General features: G+C 47.7%; 1 protein-coding gene across 5 annotated transcripts in view; it reads left to right on the plus strand.

Moving 5' to 3' along the window:
• Nucleotides 1–19,835, plus strand: part of LPP (LIM domain containing preferred translocation partner in lipoma) — a 444,446-nt gene that overhangs the window by 29,159 nt on the left and 395,452 nt on the right. For 4 of the 5 annotated variants that reach the window (XM_034781636.1, XM_034781641.1, XM_034781637.1 and 1 more), the window contains exon 2: nucleotides 2,825–2,939. The gene's annotated coding sequence lies outside the window, so the exon portion shown is untranslated. Of the gene's footprint in view, nucleotides 1–2,824; nucleotides 2,940–5,379; nucleotides 5,498–7,631; nucleotides 7,716–19,835 lie in introns of all 5 variants that reach the window. The other variant, XM_034781639.1, reaches the window with a different exon arrangement.

The following is a 19,835-nucleotide window of genomic DNA, read 5'->3' on the forward strand; positions in this document are numbered from 1 at the left end:
ATGGCTGAGATTTAGTGATTGTGGGTGCCTCCATTTTTGAGTGTCCAACACACGAGACAAAGGGGTTTTATTTTCAGAAAATCTGGAGCACCAGTCATCAGGTTTGTTATGTTGGGCACCCAAAAAAAAAAAAAGGAAGATGGGCTGTGGCAAACAACTCCCCAGACAAGAGGTCTGAGGCCAGGAGACTGTCCCGTGGCACAAACCCAGAATGAATGAATAAACAGCCGACTCCCAGTTGGCTAAACACGTGGGACCCAGCAGCAGACTAGTGTCTGTAGGCAGTGGTAACATTTAAAAAACGTTTTAGTTAAATCTGCTGCACGCAAAGTCTGATGGGAACTGTTTTAAAACCAGGTCTGGTCACAGGAGCGTTGTCTACGGCTGGGCTCCCGCTGGCATTAATGCTGGCTCAGCTAAACCAATATTAGAACGAGTGGGGAATGTTCTGTAGATTTCCCCGTTGCAGATAAGATCTCAGGGCATCTTGCCAGGAGCCGATGGGCAGCACCTAAATTGAGTCTAACTCTACATCAGTTTTACATGAAATGTAAACACACACAACCCTAATATTTGCTTGTACTTGTCTCCTCTTTGATGGATGGAGAGAATTTGCCCGTTGGCTGGGTTCATCCGCAACAACAGTCTGCAATTTTTCATCTTCGTCTATACCGTGCAATAAGTTGAAGAGGCCAGTAATGGGCTGCATTTTAGGCTAGTGTAGTCTGTCTGTGGCTTGGCCCTGCCTGTTTTAAGTTATAGGTCTGGGGACGCCTGCAGTAAGCAGTAGGAAGGCTGATAACTCTGATGTCTCTTGTTCCTGACCATGAGTCAGATCCTGAGATGCATCAGTGCTGGGCTGAGTCACAGGGAGAGCATACTAGCTTTGATCTTGAAAGGTGCTGAATGCTTGGACCCAGTGCAGCAAAGCACAAAGAACCGTAGAAATGTAGGGCTGGAAGGGACCTTGATAGGTCATCTAATCCAGTCCCCTGTATTGAGGCAGGACCAAGTATTGTCTAGATCTAGACCATCCCTGGCAGGTGTTCGTCTAACGTGCTCTTAAAAGTCTCATACAATGGCATTCCGCAACCTCCCTGGGTAATTTGTTCCAGGGCTTCACCACCCTGACAGTTAGGAAGTTTTGCCTAATGTCCAACCTAAATCTACCTTGCTGCAATTTAAGCCCATTGCTTCTTGTCCTGTCCTCTGTGGTTAAGGAGAACAATTCATCACCCTCCTCTTTGTAACAGCCTTTTATGTACTTGAAGCCTGTTATCATGCCCCCCCTCAGTCTTCTCTTCTCCAGACTAAACAAACCCATTTTTTTTCAATCTCACCTCATAGGTCATGTTTTCTAGACCTTTCCTCATTTTCGTGGCTCTCCTCATGACTTTCTCGTTTGTCCATATCATTCCTGGAGCGTGGTGCCCGGAATTGGACACAGCAGTCCTGCTGAGGCCTCATCAGTGTGTATAGCTTTAAGCACGTGAATAGTCCCATTGACTTCAGTGGTACTACTCACGGTGCTTAAAGTTGAGCACATGCCTAAGTGCTCTGGGTGGATCAGGGAAGAGTGCTCAGTCCATTGCAGGACTGCGTCCAATGCACATTAACGACTTTTCCACACTAGGGGGTCTGCTCCTATTGAAACCAGTGGCAAAATACACCCCTTGATGTCAGCATTGTAGCATCAGGCTATCGGTGCAGAAACAAACTACTCTTAACAAGGATAGTTTGCAAATGGGAGGGGAAGGAAATTATCCTCCCTTTGGAATCTGTACCCTTGACAGTCCTGCTGTGGAAGCAACGGAAGAGGTGTCCTGTTTGTGGGAAAACGAGGTGCCTTCCTCTTGCATTACTGTAAACGGTCTAGATGTAACCACTGGGGTTTTACTACTTGTGATAGAAAAAGGTTTCCTCGTACGTAGCACAGGTGAGAGAGAATTGCAAGCCTCAGATGAGTGGTTCTAGCATCACAGCCACAAATGGAAACTATGCAGCCTGAAGAACGCTAGTGGTGTGTCTCAGCGTACCACACGCCAACACGTCGGTCATGGGGGTTGGCCACACTTGGAGTGGCAAAGCCAAGATTAGAAAAAGGACTCCTGACTCCCAGTGCCCTGCTCTGACTGCTAAAGAATAACTCCGCTTACATTTGATGCAAGGGTGAAACTGACACCATCGTGAGTTTTCAGGGCTTCTACTAGCAGGGCAGCAAAGTGAAATGTACAGGAATTGAGTCAGGTTCACTTTGGAGCTGCGGACCCGTAGCAAGAGGACCTGGGATGTGGATCCAGCCGAGGAGGAAAGGGAAAGGCTGATAAAAGCTTCTCCGCTGGTGTCCTTACTTTACTCCTGTGGATGATCAACCGTATTGGTCCCCAAAGTGCACTAAAAGTATTTCTGTGTGTGTATTACTCTGACCGTGGAAAATGTTGGGGTTGAGGATCACATCCGGTCCCCTAAATGGATAAGGTGGGATTTAACAGCAACAGAGCAGCCCAGATACGCTTGCCAGCTGATCATATTCACCCTCCCCCCCCCCCCAACATTTGTTCCCTTTTCCTCCCCCTCTTCGCAGAAGTTAGCATGCTTTGTTAGCCTCGAAAGTCTGCTTCACTCACTGTCCTGGCTGGCACTAGCTGTAATCCCGTTCACGACGTACAGACAGTGGAATCCACATACTAAACCTCCATCTGATTTTGCAGTACAAGGGAAATGTGCGAAACATCCCAGAAGTAGTGTGGTTTAAACTGCAAGCTTTGGAAAATAATTGTAGAGAGGCCTGTTCATCACGGGGATTAATTGTGTCTCTTTCCAGGGCTGGGAAAGAAATCCAGAGTTGTGACTCAGGAAGAGGCTTCGGAAGGAAGAAACCCTGAATATCTTTAAAGTGCCTTTCTGCAGTCATCCAGGAGTGTTCAGCGCCAGAACTGGTACGTAGACCTTATTTCTTGTGCAACCCGGGCAATTCAGTGCTGGTTTCTCCCCAGGAATTCCAACTCTAGACCCTTGTTTGTGATTTTTCATAAGGAATCAGTCACTTAATGGAGAGAGGAGGCTCATTGAAGTTTTGAGACACAGTCACTAACTTTTTGCAGTGCTGAATGCCCTGGCACTCGGTGCTTTCTGCGGTGGGGGAGCAGGTGCTCAGAACCTCTGAAAAGTTATTCGTGTTCAGAACCCTGGGCTGATAGAATTTTAGAGCTTCTGTTGTGCTCGCTGAAGTGGGTGTGCTGAGGTCTGATACCAGATGTGTCCATGATGTATGTGTGTGTGTGTGTGGTGTATATGTAAATACAGAAAATGTAGCAGTGTGGATATAGATGAAACATGTATGTGCAGTACACAGTGATGCGTGTGATATATAAAGTTTATCATGCGTGCACACATATGCATCATATATCATCTGTGTTTGCGCGTGTGTAAAGTATTTGTATGCATGCACACATGTACTCTCTGAATATGGAGCCGTTTCAGAGCTACGATGCGGCCTCCTAGGGAAATGCTTCTGGCCAAGATGATCAAAGCCAGCTTCTGCTTTTCTGTGACTTCTGTCTGTATTACTTCTTTGTGACCCAGTATTTGCCTTTGACTGCAAATGGGAGTAGTCGCACACCTTTGCATTAGCACATTTGACAGCGCATAGTTTCAGTCTGCAAATCTGACAGCTGCTTTTGAAACGCACCAGATCCTCGCCTTCTGCATGAGGGCCTGGCGTTCGCCCTGCATCTCCCCGTGACACTGCTGAAGCCCCCAGTGGTGTGCGGGTGTTGCCGCTGGTGCGCTCTGTCTGTGGAGACGGTTATGAATCAAATGTACTGAGGGATGCTGGTTACGTAATGTCATTTAGGTGAAATTGGTCGTGGCCTGACCCAGTGACTTACTGTTAGTGATCTGTACTGCCGTGCAGGGGGCTGAGGGTGGATTTTTTTTCTTTTCAATCCCCGGGCTTTTGCTTCCCAGGCCAGCACAGACTGGGCATGTGCAGGGAAGGAGCAGTTTGCGTTGTACATCAGTGATCTCTGTCTGGGCAGAATTTCTCCCCGGTGTGCTTAGATGCCTTGCAGTCTTCCTTGAAGACAGAAGAGCTGACAGGCTAAATAGGCAACGTAGTAACGAAAAGAGTCAGGTAAAATTGGAGCAAGGAAAATAGGGGGAGATCCTCAGAGCTGCCCAGGAAAGTGTGGATGGTGAATAGGCCCTGGGGGCATTTTGGTGTCTAATATGCTCATGTCATAAAAGGCCGATGCACTTATCTGCATGTAATGCGATGCTTTGCAAGCGCTCTCAAGGCGCCATACTGGTTGTTTATGTGGTTCACTCTTTCAGGGGAGATGAGCACTTTATTCCAATCGAATTGGCATCGTTTAATCTTGCCTGATAGCCCGGATCATTAACTTGACCAGGATGGGTTTGGTCCCCAGCTCTCAGCCCGTTTTTCTCTTGATACATTATCTCTGGTTGAGAGTCCAGCCCTTCCCTGTAAGGTCACGGACCCATTGATCCCATGCTGCGGGCCAAGTGGCTGTAAATCATGTCCTGCCAGCCCCTGTGTAAATCAGACGGGCGCATTAACAGCCCGCGTGCCTCCGGGGTTCCTTGCCTTAACCCCCCACTCGCTGCAGCCTGCGTTCCTCTCATGGTTGGTAGGGCAGGTGGGTGATTTCTCTCTCTCTCAAGCTGATATTTCTCCTCTCGGCAGACGCAGGCAGAGTGATGGCACGTGGTGCTCGTTAAATGTTGCCGGCTCTTTTCCTGGGGACCTCAGCCTATTTGTGCTCTGAGTCCTGATCCACAGAGGATCCTGTGACAGCTTTTCTAACACCCTCCTCGCTGCTCTCTGTGCTTGGCGCTCCGAGGCTTCTGCTGCCCATTTCGTGTGCTTCCTGGTGTCTTGCTCTGCATTCCTTGGGCAGGCGGTTTTACAAAATCTATCCAGGCACTGATGTGGTCTTCATCACCACAAGGGCAGAGAGCCTGCTCCCCCTGATACCAGGGGGTTAGCCCTTGAATCGGATGGTATAGACTACCAGATACGGCACTGGTGCATTAGGAATGCGCCTGGCTCCCACGTCAAAGACAAGTGCAGCTGGCACCTCTGAGTGTCGTCATTGGGTTTTAAAAAAGTAATTCAACAGCCACCTCCCAGGAAAGACCTAAACCAGCAACCTGTCCCAGCTTCCGGCTGACAACAAAGTGCTGTCGTGCATTCCGTTCACTGCCCTTTGAATTAATGGTTGCTCACGTTAAGTCTCCTTACATTTAAAGAGGGTGTGTGTGTTTGTGTGCATCTCTGTGTGTGCATTCTGCCTCATCAAGCTTTTTGTGCAGTGGGAAGGGGCATTAAGTTATATTTGATTCTCTTACTAACAGGGAAGAGAACTCTGGTTTCTCCAGAGCAAAGGAGCTCATGTTCTCCATCTCCCATGACATCGGAACTATCATAACCTTGATCCCTGGAGGCCTTGGTGCCCTTCACTGCCTATCTTAGGTATTTATTTGGCCCCCATCACTGCAGTATCTTAGCAGTTCAGATGTATATCCTCACGACACCCTGTGTGATAGGGCATTGCTATTATCTCCATTGTACAGATGGGGAACTGAGGCACAGAGAGGCTAAGTGACTTGCCCAAGACCATACCGAAAATCTGTGGTAGAGCAAGGAATTGAACCTGGGGTTCTCAGGTCCCAGTCTAGCTCTGTAACCACTGGACCATCCTTCCACTCTGTCTTGGTCCCTGGATCCCTTAATGCCCCTCCAGAACCCTTGGTGATGTTTTGGTTAAAACCAAATGCTGTATTAAAAAATATCACATTTTAAAGTTGATTGGCCGTACATGGGCAAACCCAGCGTTGGAGTTCAGTGCCTAGAAATCTGACAGCATCTTGTTTAAAAAAGACAAAAACAGAAAAACCTGATGGTAACATCAGCTCTACAGCCCGTTCCTGTTGGAAATGGTCTGAACTGCACATTCCTCAAATTCTGTATGTTCAGTCAAGCTGCTGACTGCAGCCGTTAGCTCCGGGTGGGAGGTTCTCTCTCTCCCCAGACAGAAGGGTTGTAGACGTTTTCAGTCTGGGTTTCCCCCTTGGGCACAGGTGTGGGGATCCGCTTCCCTTTCAGCCATGGAGCAGCTGCACCCAAAGGGAGATTCGTGCTGGTGGGCCCGCAGCATTCATACCCACCGGCCACTTACACTGTCGGAGCGGTTCTGCCAGGGATGGACAGCTTTAAAATCCAGCCAGACTCCGTAGGATTGCCGCACCGAGGCCACGTGGGACGAGCACTGTACCAGCCCAGGTCCCCATTGGCCTAGCCATGCTCCCTCTTGTTGGCTGATCCAGACAGCTCTAACCCTCCCTCGTAGTGCATTGGCACTATACACCCCACTACATGGGATTCCCGCAGCTTTGGTTCCGTTGGCAGAGCCTGCTGAGAGGGTATATCCGACCTCTGTGTTTTTTTTCAAATGTAATAAAACCTAGGTCACGTTTCCCCTGGAGACACCTCGGGGACCCGCCACAGGTCTGAGATCTAAAACAAATGCTTTGACCTGAGATGTGTGCGTCTGGGGATGCTCCCCTGAGGGTTTGCTGTGCCGGGGAGTGGAGATATACCTATCTCATAGAGCTGGAAGGGACCTTGAAAGGTCATCAAGTCCAGTCCCCTGCCTTCACTAGCAGGACCATTTTTTTTGCCCTAGATCCCTAAATGGCCCACTTCAAGGATTGAACTCACAACCCTGGGTTTAGCAGGCCAATGCTCAAACCACTGAGCTATCCCGTGCGCTCTTTTCTGCTGGCACCGCCCATGGTTTGGATCATGCTCATCTCTTCCCTGGTGAGCTTTTCAGCTGTGTCCTGCTCTGCCTGCTGCTAAGGACCTGCCTGTGTGTTGGCACGGAGGCCGAATCTACCCAGTCCCCTCTAAGTGATGTTGGGTTTTTTTTAAACCTACAAAAGATCTGCTTGGCCTCCTGCAAATTGTGGGAACTTGACCCCAAGCTCCCACAATTCCCCAAGAGGAGTGTTGATATCCCAGAGTACCCTGCAGTGAAGTCCCACAAGGCGCTGCAACCATCGGTGATGTAGGGGACGCTGGGCTGCCTACCCCTGGTGTGGTGCATCTTTTGCTGATACAGTCTCTTCCAGGGAGGAGGCGTGGCACCAGCAAAGGCCGATAATGTTCGTAGCAATATGCCAGCGAAAGTGCTGCTGGCCTGTCCCTCGTCGATTGGTCGCTTTCTCCCCAGTACACCGTTGCAAAGGGAATTAAATCCACTCAGCGTGTTGCACTTCGAGCCGGGAGCTTCCCAAGTTGCAGACCCAAGAACTGCAATGCTAGTGGGGCATGCAGCGTGGTGTGCATTCCGTGGAGTTAATAATTCACACACCACGCAGAATTCTGTCTCAAGATGGGCAAGTCGTCCAAGTGGCAAAGCTAGGGAGAGAAGGGTGATTTTTTTGACATCCTTTGGAGTCTTGATCTCCATATTTGGAAATGTTTACCCATCGCACTGGTCTATTGGAAGGGGAGGGGAGGTGACTCAGGGTTTGGTGGAAGCAGGGTTTGAATTCCTGGAGTAAGGTTTTTTTTTAACTCTCTTTTCCCCTTGTTTTGGAAGCCAGTTGTCGTCCGTTTTCAGCTCTCTTGCTCCTGGATCGCGTTCCTAATGCCATCCGCGTTAGGGGGGAGCATCTGAACGCCAGTAAGTACGTTGTTATTGCAGAAGCAAGGGACATGGGTTTTTGTTTAGTCAGATGGGTTGGTTGGGGGAGGAGGTGAAGCGTGTTATGTCCTGTAACCTGGTCTGTTGAGCAGGAGTCAGAGAGAAAGAGACCTCCAGCATCAATGAGCGTTACCTAGTGGATCCATCTCAAAATCAGCCCCCAGGCTCTGTCATTACTTGGGGGCCTAATGTTTGGATGTAGATGAAAAGATCCTTTAAACAGGCTCCACCTCATTCCCTTGGTTCTGCAGGTTGATGCAGCAGGACAGTAGAGAACTGTAGAGTGAAAGACGTATACGCCTAGAGTAGCATTCAGCAGGTAAAACACAGCTTATGTGCAATTTCGGTCTCATAAGCAACTGCGGGTATTAATGGGGCTATATAACCTGCAGGTATATTTGCTGTGAAAGTTAATATTCAACTACATTTATTGTGCAGCAGGAAGAAGTTTAAGTGTTTTAATAGGCTGAGGTTTTTTTCCTCCCAAGTTTTTAGTGTATAGTTTTTCCTGTTCTTTTATGTTTTCCTCTTTAGTGTGAGTATATAATCTGTCCGATATTACAGCTGTCTGATTTTCCCCCAGCCCTCCCTTTCCTGAAAGGAAGCTACAGTTCATCCAGAAAGTCAGCGCTAAAAAGACCTGGAGCATTTTGTTCCCTGCTTTATTTGTGGTATCTAAAGCCCTGCCCAGGAGTTTGGAATTTGTCCCTCTATTCTTATTGCCTTTTGGTTTCATTATTCTGCAGCATGTGCAGTGTAATTTCTTTCTGCCCAGAGACGAGGGGGAGAGCTTTCAATGTTGATTCTGAATGGGTTGAACGCCAGTGAGTCCTGCGCTTCTAATGGAGAGAAGTGTCCTAAATCTTTGAGTTTGGGAGGGGCATGAATGGGGAGGGGTTTAAATCACTGGTCGTGATCACGGATATCTATATCTTTTGTCCAGCTAGTAAATTGATAGACGGAGTGAGGCTGTTTTCATCATACTTTCCCCATTTTAAAGTGTAGAGCTAGAATGAAGGTTTTTAAAAAAATTATCCCTTTTTTTTTTTTTTTTTAATTAAGGGAAGATTTGCATTGGTGCTAACTCAGCTGGACAACTGACTTGATCGTTCTTGGCATCAAATGGGCATCTACTTTAGTTTGTGTCGAGAGTAGGGTATGACTCAAAGGGTGGTCAGCCCCTGAATGATCAGGGTAAAGAGGCCAAAGGACTTGCTGGGCACAGTCTTGCAGACACTGACTGTGTTTGGAGTTGGCAAATCTCAGTTGCGTTTAAACCTTTGTTGATTTTCAATGTATCATTGATATTACTGCAGCTCGTAAAGGCCGTAACTGAAATGAGTGCCCCCCTTGTGCTGTGCACTATACCCGTGGCTTTCAACCTGCGGTCTGCGGACCCTGGGAGTCTGCAGACTGTCTAAGATTTCCAAAGGGGTCCGCACCTCCATTTGAATTGTTGTAGGGGTCCACAAATGAAAAAAGGTTGAAACCCACTCCACTATAGCAATATAGTAAGAGCAAGTTATAGTCCCAAAGACTGTATAGCTTCTGAATCCCAGTCCAATACCTTAACCAAAAGACCATCCTTCCTTCTCTGTATGTGTTTATATAAACCTGCTTTCCACCAGTGGGACTGAACGCTTTCAATGTCATTGGTGTGCTGTGCTTTGTGTGTTTCACTCCTGAGCCTTGTAGGTTTCTGCAAAGTATGATGTCATTTCACTGCCAAACACGTCTGTCATTCAGTCATTCTTCTGGGTGGAAGAGGAGAGATCCCTCCAGCCAAGCGCGCATGGGCCTGCATCACTCCTCAGGAAAGCCAAGCTCACGTCCCCACTTTGGGTCGCACTTGGAAATCTGTTGTGACCCCATGCAAGAGTTGGCCCAAAATTCTCCAACCAGTGGATGCTGGGGCTTTGTGTGTGTGTGGGGGGGGGATCAGATTTGTGCCAGGGCAAGAATGGTGACACATTGTTCATCTGATTCTCCCCTGCCCCCCTCACTGCTTGTCGGAAGAGAAAATGAGCAAGGCAGTGAGGCCTCGCTAGGCTATTAGATTAGAGGTGGGCCCCAAGACAATACAAGAGAGAGAGGAAAAAGGCATTTCATCAGGAGAGCCAAGTTGTTAGGTTCTTTTGCCAGCTGTATGAGCACAAAGATGGTGTGACGTTTTTATACGCTGCTCCAGCTCGCGGTGGATGACTTGCTGCATCTCAATACCATGAGGGCGCACGCTGGGCGGGCATGAGGGTTAACTGGTCCATGGAGGCTGATCGCCCCTCTCGCTTCGCAGTTGACCTTTTTCCATGTCTGGGCTCAGACCTGTTGAGCAAGGCAGCACCTGGGAGCAGCTGATACTGCCACTGTCCATGCTGTCCCAGGTGGGTGGATAACCAGAGGACTGCCGCCTCCCAGAGCAGTCAGTCCAGCCCACCTTTCAAGACACCAGGCGAACCCTGTCATCACTGATGGTGATCAGGCTCTACGATGGATGCCTCGTCAAGGGTTTGCATGAGCTCCATGCATGGAGCCATTAAGGAAAGCCTAGTGAGTTAGGACAACTGTCCCAGGATATTCCTCTTGGGGCCCAGCCGTCCAGAGAGTGTGCCTGATTAACGACTCCGCCCTCTGGGCTTGCACGTCAGCGTGCTTACAGAGCTCCTTGTACATGTGTTTTGAAGCGTTTCTGGGCAGGCTCAGCAGGTTTAAATGATGTATTGAGTGCCGAGGACTTGCTTTGTCTTCCGGGGCATGTGGGGGGGAATTGGCTTGTACGCTGTGCTTCATCTCCATGCTGCAGCCTGGTGGAGTGATAATAGAACAGTCCCGGGCTCGCCGGGCACAGGACGATGCTGCATTCATAGACTATCAGGGTTGGAAGGGACCTTCCAAGGTCATCTAGTCCAACCCCCTGCTCACAGCAGGACCAATCCCCAGACAGATTTTTGCCCCAGATCCCTAAATGGCCCCCTCAAGGATTGAACTCTCAACCCTGGGTTTAGCAGGCCAATGCTCAAACCACTGAAAAGCGTTCTGTTGTTATCGCTGCACAGTAATAACTCAGGTGCTACAGGAAGAATAAAAATGTACTGAGCTATGCTAGCTTGGGAACCTTTAAAACTTTCCTGGTGGACGTAAGGGAACAACACCCAGGTACCAAGGTGATGGGCGCATTACGATATGAAAGGGGTGGAGAATCTATCAACTTGCATAGGCTGGATGGCAGAGTTATGGTCCCGGATTGTGTCTTTGTAATGGTACTTTGCACCTCTGTAACTGAAGATTTCAGAATCCTTAACAAATATTGAGTCAAGCCAGTGAGCCAGGAGAGGTATTGTTATCCTCGATGTAGAGACTCAGGCACATGGCGTCTGTGACATAGCCAAGGCAGCATGGGAAATTTGGAAATAAACCACAGATATCCTGATTCCCACCAGCCAATCCTCTCCCGTATGTTAAGCGCCTTCTGATCCAGGTAGCTGGAGTTTTGCAACCTTAGGCTGAAAAGTGCTATTACTTATAAAGTATTATTTTCTTACTAGTAAAATTACATTCCCACGGAAAATTAATGCAGCGATTCCTCAAAGGCAAACTGAAATCTGCGAGTATTTAATACTACTGACACCTGATGTCAGTATATGATGATGTGATCCCAGCAACGTATCGTTATATCAATAATTACCAGGTAGTGATGTTACTTAAGCTTAAAAGTTTTTTTTTCTTAGGCTGTGAGCAGTGTACAGGCTTTGAAGAAAAGCTGTATTGTTGTTAGCTTTGTGATCTGGTTCTTTTGTGGGAGATGTTGCAAGCAGCTGGAGAGTTGACTGTCTGCCTTAATCTGTCTAATAGAATCAATTCTTGGGGCTGGATTGCTTTCCTGGGAACCAGGTATTGGTGTTTGGGATGAGAGTTCTGAAACCGCTTGTGTGCCGTTTTTGACCACCTCTGTTCAAGGACTGGTGTAAATGAAGAAGTTGCACTAGGAACATACCCAGACTGTGCATCACCAATTCCTCCTCCAGTAGGAACCTGACCTGCAAAGTCCCCAAATCTGCTACTGCTTGGTAGAGGGGGCACAATATTGAGACTCATCAGTCTTTAAAGACTTTTCTAACATCCAGCTGGCACCCTGTGCTAGGAAGGAAGCTGGTTCTTGCTCTGTGCTGGTTGTGCATTGTCAAGTTCCTACTCTGCAGATATCGCAAAGACCAGTTCCAGCAGAGCCGTCCACTGGGCAGCTGCTTCCCTTCCGTATAGTTTTTGTTCTTCAGATAAATCACTCATCATCAGTGTAGGCAATTTTTTTTCTAAAAAAAGAATTGTTATCTGTTGAAATTAAAACCAAAAAGATGTGGGGACGGGGGGGGGGGGGGTGTAAATGGATGTTAAGAAATAGAAAACAATCAATGAAATAGTGCATTGTGTGTGTAATTTTTCCTTGGCAAATTGCCATGAAATTGAAGAGCATTTTAACAACTAATCATTTCACTTGCATTTGAACTTTGCCAATGGATTGTTTGCATGGGAACGTCAGTCATTTCACAATGGGGCCTCGTCTTTGGTACCACTCCATGTGCCTTTAAAAAAAAAAACCAAAAAAACCCCAAACTCTTACTACCAGCAAGAGCTTGTAGTCAATTGGCTCATCTTTAGTAAAAGGTGATTTCATGGGAAATGTGAGGGCGCTCCAGCTAAAATGGAAGGAATCATCTATTGTTCTGGGAGTGAAGCTTTCCATCATCCGTCATGAAATATGTACAATTGTGACACTTTCTGTCCGGGAGGGATTTACAAATAACACAGGCTTGCCATACCCCTAAAAGACAGGAAAGTATTTATCAGCCCAGTGTACCAATACGCATTGCAGATAGTGGTTAAGTGACATGTCTGAGGTCACACAGTGGGTCTGTGTCAGAGTCAGGAATAGACTTTAAATATCTTGACTCCTGATGCTGAAGTTGAGCCACAAGAAAACTGTGTATCTCTGTAGGGCTTCTTAAGGAGGTATTTTTACCAGGAAAGCGACTGTTGTTAAAAACAAAAGACCAATATTTTCAAAAGAACCAGGGATTTAAGGGGGCCTCAGGTTTTACTACAGTGCTACATTAATGTGCACTAGGGCACTTTTAGTTTGGGCCAGTTAATGTGCAGCCATCATGTTGGTGCACTTAAGAAGTCACACCCCTCTGGGGCGCATTGCTGCTCTGTGTCGACAAGTCCTGGGACCTCTTAAAGGTTGCTGATTTTCAGAAAATGCCGAGGCCACCTTCAGGTGTCTCAAGCTGGGCACCGCAAAAATGAAGCCTCCAGAATCACGAGTCACTTTTGAAAACCGTAGCCCCAAAGCTCAGCTGCTTGAAAAAGCCACGTTGTAGGGGTCATGGAATTTTTTTCTCATCTCCTCAGCTGTGTAACCTTGCCCAGTACTCCATTACTCATATGATAATGTTGCAGAATAACACACACAGTCACAGAACTGTATACACTACACTAGGAGTTGGTCACCGGCCAGCTAGAACGTTCAGCACAGGGCAAGCAAGCAGGTGGCCTTTAAAAGCAGTCGATGTTCTATCCTAATGCAGCGTATAATGAAGCCTGCGGGTTTACAGCATGTCACGCGATATGTAGTGTGTGGATCAGGATAGTGGACAGATAAGTGCTATTAAAAAGTATCAGATGATTCTAGAATGTTACAACTCCTGAAACATGAAACATCGTCTCATGGTTTCTGTTCTGTGTTTGTACAGCGCCTAGCACGGTGGGGTCCTGGTCTGTGGCTGAGGTCCCTAGACGCTACCACAATCCAAATAGTTAATAGTTGTAATAATAACAATGGATGTTTTGATCCTGGTGTTGATCCTGACTAGCTGTGTGACTTCGGGCAAGTCCCTAATGGCTGGAGCACCTGCAGCTCCCACATACACCTCTACCCCGAGATAACGCTGTCCTCGGGAGTCAAAAAATTTTACCGCGTTATAGGTGAAACCGTGTTATATCGAACTTGCTTTGATCCACCGGAGTGCGCAGCCCCGCCCCCCCCCGGAGTGCTGCTTTACTGCGTTGTATCCGAATTCGTGTTATATCAGGTCGCGTTATATTGAGGTAGCGGTGTACTTTGGTAGCTTTCTGGGGGCTCGGTGCTTCAGATCGCTTAAACTTTGTGCCTTATTTCCCTGTCTTTAAAATGGGGCTAATAACTTCCCTCATAATGCACTTCGAGCTCTTCAACCCAGGGCACTATCAGCCTGACCCTCTACTACTAGGGTACGTCCACTGACTTGAGCTTGTGGGGTTAAAAACAGTCCTGGAGATGTTTGAGTTCGGGCTGGAGCTCAGCTCTCAAACCTGGTGCGAGGCTGAGAGCCCACGTGTCTAGATGGGTATTTTTAGCCCTGCATGGAGAGGCTGGGTCAGTTGACCCAGGCTTTGAGACTTGCTGCTGCAGGGTTTTTTGTTTTGTTTTCTTTTTCCTGTGTCGAGGTACCCTTGGAGTCTGCAAATATGTTGCCATTGGGAGCAGGTTCTACAGAAGGGCAATGTGTGACTACTTGTCTCCTATTGTTGTTGAGTCAAGATAATGTTTTCAGAGCAGTGTGTTTCAAATCCATGAGCCTGTTCATCATGTGTTGTGGTATGGAAGCTCCTTTGATATCTAGCCCCTCTTCTTTCGTATGTGTAAGTTGCTCTCTTGGAGGAAGACGCTTATAGACTTGTCCATGCTATTGGGCGTTCGGATCTTTAGAGAACAGGGAGATGTCGCCTTGCAGTTCAAACAGCAGCGCGAAGGGGACATTTTTCAAAAGTGGCCATTATAACTGCACTGACCAGTCCGATTGGTAGATACAAGGCAACTACCACTACCTCTGCCTCTTTTTGCCTGTGGACATTGTGATGTGGAAATGTATGGGCTAGCCTTGCTACCTTTCTAATGGCTGGTAACTGGACCCCCAAGGCCCTGCCCCCTGTTCTGCCCCTTCCTCCAGGCCCCGTCCTTGCTCCACCTCTTCCCCCCAAGATTGAAAAAAACTGATATCAGGACTTGTCAAATGGCACCTGGACACACAAGCCGAAACCTGGACTGTCCAGGTGAAAACCAAACGGATGGGCGAATCTTCAGATTCCATTTTGAATGCTTGTGCTTAAAAATTCCTGGGTTGGTCAATGCTGAAGTTTAGGGAAGTGCACTTGGAAAGAAGGGAGGCTATTTTTTGTGTTGTGTTCTTCATTTTCTGGATGATTGCTTTGTCTATGAGTGCCCTGAATTGATTTCTAGTTTCCTGCTAATCAGCGGGCCTGCAATTACTACCGCCTCTGATTGCAGCAGTGATGCCAATGAGTGCTTTCATGTCCCTGAAGGTTGTGCACTCGAATCCCTTCCTTGCTCAGTGTACAATTTGACTGTGGCCGGGGGCTTTTACAGCTTTGTCCGAAGGGTTTAGATGAGAGTCCTGATAACACAATACATGGTTATTGTTCACGGCGGCTGACGTACAAACTGCATCTATAACACGGTGTTAATTATCAGTTAATTCTATGTGCAGCAGCATGAAAGGGCTAAGAACTGTTTAGGGTTTTTTCAGCGAAATGTCATTGATTGGAAAACTTCGATGCGCCAGGACAAACCTGTTGTGGAAATGTATTGGTTTCGTCAAAACTGTTGTCGGGAAGACTTCAGCACCGGGTTGGAATTTCTGAACAGCCCCAGAGAGAAGGATCCCAGAATAGCTAGGAGCCTGTGGTCGGGGCCCACACCTGGGAAGTGGGAGACCTGGGTTCGACTCCCTGCACTGAATCAGGCGAGCTCCACACAGGGTGTAGGGAAGGCCATTTCTGGTGGCAGGAGCTGCGAAGGAGAAATCTCAAAATGGCTGTTGAAGCTACAGAGACCAGGGACTAGTCTTGGAGCTAGTCCAGAACAGGCCCATGAAGGATTTTCAAAGCAAAGAGGGCATTTGAGAAAGAAGAGTTTGAAATGGATGAGTTGTTGGAGTTCTTGTAGGCTGGGGCATGTCTGAGAAGTGGGCAGGGGCTTAGGTCCAAAGAACTGAGTCCGAAGGAGGCCAGGGAGTTGCTGTAACATAACCCTAAGCCTGGAGTATCTTCTTTTAAGATAAGGAACCAGCTGATTATATGAACTCTGTCAGCTGTCTTGTGACACTCTTACCCTTAGTAGCCTCTTGACCAAGTATCTCAAGGAACGCTAATCCTGCCGGGTGACTGTTTCATCATTCGGAGACTTTCAGTGCCAAAGTAGCCAGCCAGTTATTTTCGTCGACTCAGTGTTGAGCGAGGGATTGATGTTCATCTTCCAAAGTGACTTTTGCTTCAGGCTCCTGGGTTTTTCGTGGGAGTTTGGCTCTACCGTTCACCCTGGGGCCAGTGTTGTACACACAACCTTTCCGTTTTCATCTTCTCATTCCGACGCACGCCAAAAAATCCAAAGCCAGGTTTCAAATAGTAAGATTTGTGGGCCAGATTCTCAGTTGGTGGAAATCAATGTGGGGTTCAGTGGAGCTACCCCGACTTACTCCGGCTCAGGATCTGGCCTTGTGTATTTGCTATCCCAAAATCTTAATGAAAACTGAGTGAAAATGGGGTCTGAGGTGGAGGCTGAAAATAACACAGTCTAGTCTTTTCTAGCTGTGGATACGTGTGCTGCTCACACAAGCTTCTGTGGGTCTCATGGTTTGAGGTTGTGGGTTAGCAATATTGGTAAAGCTCTTACTTCATTCACCTCCCCTTCTCAGCCATTTGTGAAGAATGTTGATAAATTTAAGTAATAGTCCAGGAGATAAGAGATAAAGAGAAATAGTCTTGCGGTAACCAGCTTTAGATTAGCATGCTGCGGAGAGAAAGCAAACATAAAGTGGGCTTAATGTTGGCAACACATGCAGAGCTATCTTGGAATGCTGATATTATTTATTTATCATTTACACAGCCTTGTAAATTTATATGGCACTTTACAAACAGAGGAAGGCCCTTGTCTCGGAGAGTTTGCAGTGGCAGCTAGAGGGGGCCCAGGTGAGGGAGGGTGTGGGTGGACTGCCGGAGAGGAAAGCAAGATAAGGTGGGTTGCTGGAAAAAGGGACTTCTGTGGTGAGGGATTTGTAGGTGGTGGAGCTTTAGGAGAAAAGGATGGAGGTTGGATGCTGGCAGTGGAAAGCGAAGAAAGGCAGTGTAAGGAAAGAAGATTGAGAGGCTGGGCAGGGAGCGAGAGGGGAAAGGAGAGCTCCGAGAATAGCAGCAAAAATGACAACTGAGCTGGGAGAGGGCTCGGACTTGTGAGGAAAGAGTGAAATGTTAAGTATGTACTGAAGAGCGCAGCTTCATAATAACTTAGTAGCAACTGAGTTTAAAACATCTTAAATTGCCAATTATCTCCACTCCTTTCTTTTGGTCTGCAGTATTTTTTTTGAGGGGGAGGGGAGGATGAGGAGATGAGTCATTTCCAAAACTGAGCGAACGTATTCAGCACGCTGCAGTCGGAAGGCCCTCTTTCTTGGTGTGGTGTGCAACAGAAGCTGCTTTTAATAGGAGTAGGGTGGCACTTGGGTGGGTGCGTGTGGCTGGCCCAGGAAAGTGTCTCCCTGCTGTCAGGTGCCAGCCTTGGGCCTGGGCTGTCGGAGATGCAGCACGGAGGATGTCTGGGAGGAGTCCGTGAAGAGGCTTCCGTGTGGCAGTCGGGAGACTGTGCCTAGCTCGGCGCACGCCGCAGCCTTGCCTGGCTGGAGGAGCCATATCCAGATCTGGAGATGGTCGAAAGCGTCCTGGAGCGCTTTCCAGCCACCTCTCAGAGACACTGTCACTCTTAATCCTTTGCAGCTACTTGGCTGTGCAATCTCGCTGTGCAGCCTCAGTGTCTGTCTTCCTGGCTGACTGTGTTGAGATGAACATTTTAGTTCTGTCTTAGGGCCCCTGATACCCTTGGTATCTGTGTTTTTCCTCATAACACCTCTCCGAGGTGGGGATGTGCTATTATCCCATTTGCTCGGTGGGGAACTGAGGTGTGGAGAGAGCAAGTGACTTGCCCAAGGCCACACGGGAAGTCGGTGTCAGAGCTAGGAACTGAACCCAGCTCTCCTGAGCCCCAGGCTGGTGAGACAGAACTAGATATACAGGCAGTCCTCGACTTTACGACGTTTGACTTAAGACGTTTCTGAATTGACACCCTGATTCGACTTACGGCCATTGGTTTCGACTTTACGACACTCGGTCCCGCACTGGAGTGGATTGTGGTTCCGAGTTACAGCGTTATGACTTAACAACGCAATTTTCAGGGATCAATTGTGTCATAAATCTGAGGCCTGCCTGTAACTGCGGCAGGTTTATGCATGTCTTTCTCTTTCTGAATGGGAGGGGACGGAAGAGAAATGTGTGGTACAGAACCTCCAGCAGTGCAGAGCCCCTGGACCGTACCTCTTCTCATTGATCTTTCTGTGACTTTCATTTACTCTGATTTTAGAGGCCTTATCAGTCTGGTCAGCCCCCGAAATGTATCAGCCTTCTGCATGTAACACGAAGGCTTTGACAGCTTTTGCTGGATGCATTGGGATTGCAGCTACCCAACTCCATCTATGGACGCCTGAACTTCAGCAAATTGCCTGCCCCATGATCACGGTTCCCTCTTGCCTTCTGTGATACAAAGAATAGATGAAAACCTATCAAACGACAGACTAAAGCTCGTCATGCTTGTTTCGGGCCTTGCTTTAGTTTTACCCACCGAAAGTCATGCTTCTTGGTGTCCGTTGCTCATCTCCCAGGGTCAGGAGGGAAATTTACCCCATGTGCTGCCTTGCACATTGAATATGATGTATAGTTATTTGATCTTCATTTGAGCCATGAGGCATTGAGTTGAGCCAGAGACAAAGTACTTGATAAGACCAGCATTCTGAACTGCCATGACAAATCCTACTTCCTATGATTACTACAAGAAGTATTTCTGTGGTGAGCTTGACTGACTGACTATTATTCGCACACAAGGGGCAAAGAAGGCCTCAGATACTGTCATTAAGCCAGGCTAAGGAAGAGATCACTCTGATGACCGCTAGGTTTGCGAGGAAGGATTGATGACCTCAGAGGGGCCCAGAGTTGCCAAATTTGGTTGTTTCTAAGCTGATGAAGCAGGAACTGAACTTTATTGGATCCAAAGCACACAAGGACTGTTTACCAAGCAAATATAGACGGGGGAGAAAAAGAGAGAAGCCCAAAAGTGGCTTCGGTTTTTTTTTTAAGTGGTAAAAGTTGGCAACCCTATGTGTAGATAATTAACTTCCATTTTCGCTATTGGAACAGAGCTGTATTTAACGGATAGGTAATCAGCTCCTGTGGAAAAAGTTCTAGTGACTCTGTAGTCCGCATCTTTAATGATCTCCTGCTTGAGTATCTGTACTGAGAGCCGTCTTGCTGAGGATGGCATTTTCAGAGAAGGTACCAGCCCCTGCACTTGTGTGTGCAAATGGGCACTTGCTTGCTGAATTCTGCTCACAGTTCATGGATGTGCATATTCAGAGGCGGGTATAGTAAACGCGTAGGTGGATGGTTTCACCTGTTGTGCAGTGAGGCCAAAGTCAGACATGGCGTTACCCTGACTTCAGTGGACTGTTATTTGGCCTTCAGTGTTGGGGGGATGTGTGTGCATACATTTGTTTCTGAGTGGGAGGCGATGGGAGGGAAATGTGGCGTTCAGAGCCTCCAGTGGTGGAGGGCTATGAAGCAGATTAGTAATAAAAATGTTCAAAACTAGCCTGTAAAACATTTCTGAAATGGGATATGTGGCATAAAATGGGGGCCAACATTTTACTGGGATGAGCAGTGCTTTGCAACTTGTGAATAATATGGCCAGGCCCATAAAACATTTACGCCAGCATCATAATATAATAGTGATGCGCATGTATGTGTTTGCATAAATTAATGGAGGATAGGTCAATGAACGGTTACTAGCAAAGATGGTCAAGGGTGCAACCCCATGCTCGGGGGGACTCTAAACCTCTGACTGCCAGAATCTGGGAGGGGAAGACAGGTGAGGATCACACCCATTGTACTGTTCTGTACACACCTCCTGAAGCTCTGTTACTGGCCACGTTGGAGAGAGGATACTGG

The sequence above is a fragment of the Trachemys scripta genome, chromosome 9 (genome assembly GCF_013100865.1).
Source record: "Trachemys scripta elegans isolate TJP31775 chromosome 9, CAS_Tse_1.0, whole genome shotgun sequence".
Lineage (NCBI taxonomy): Eukaryota > Metazoa > Chordata > Testudines > Emydidae > Trachemys > Trachemys scripta.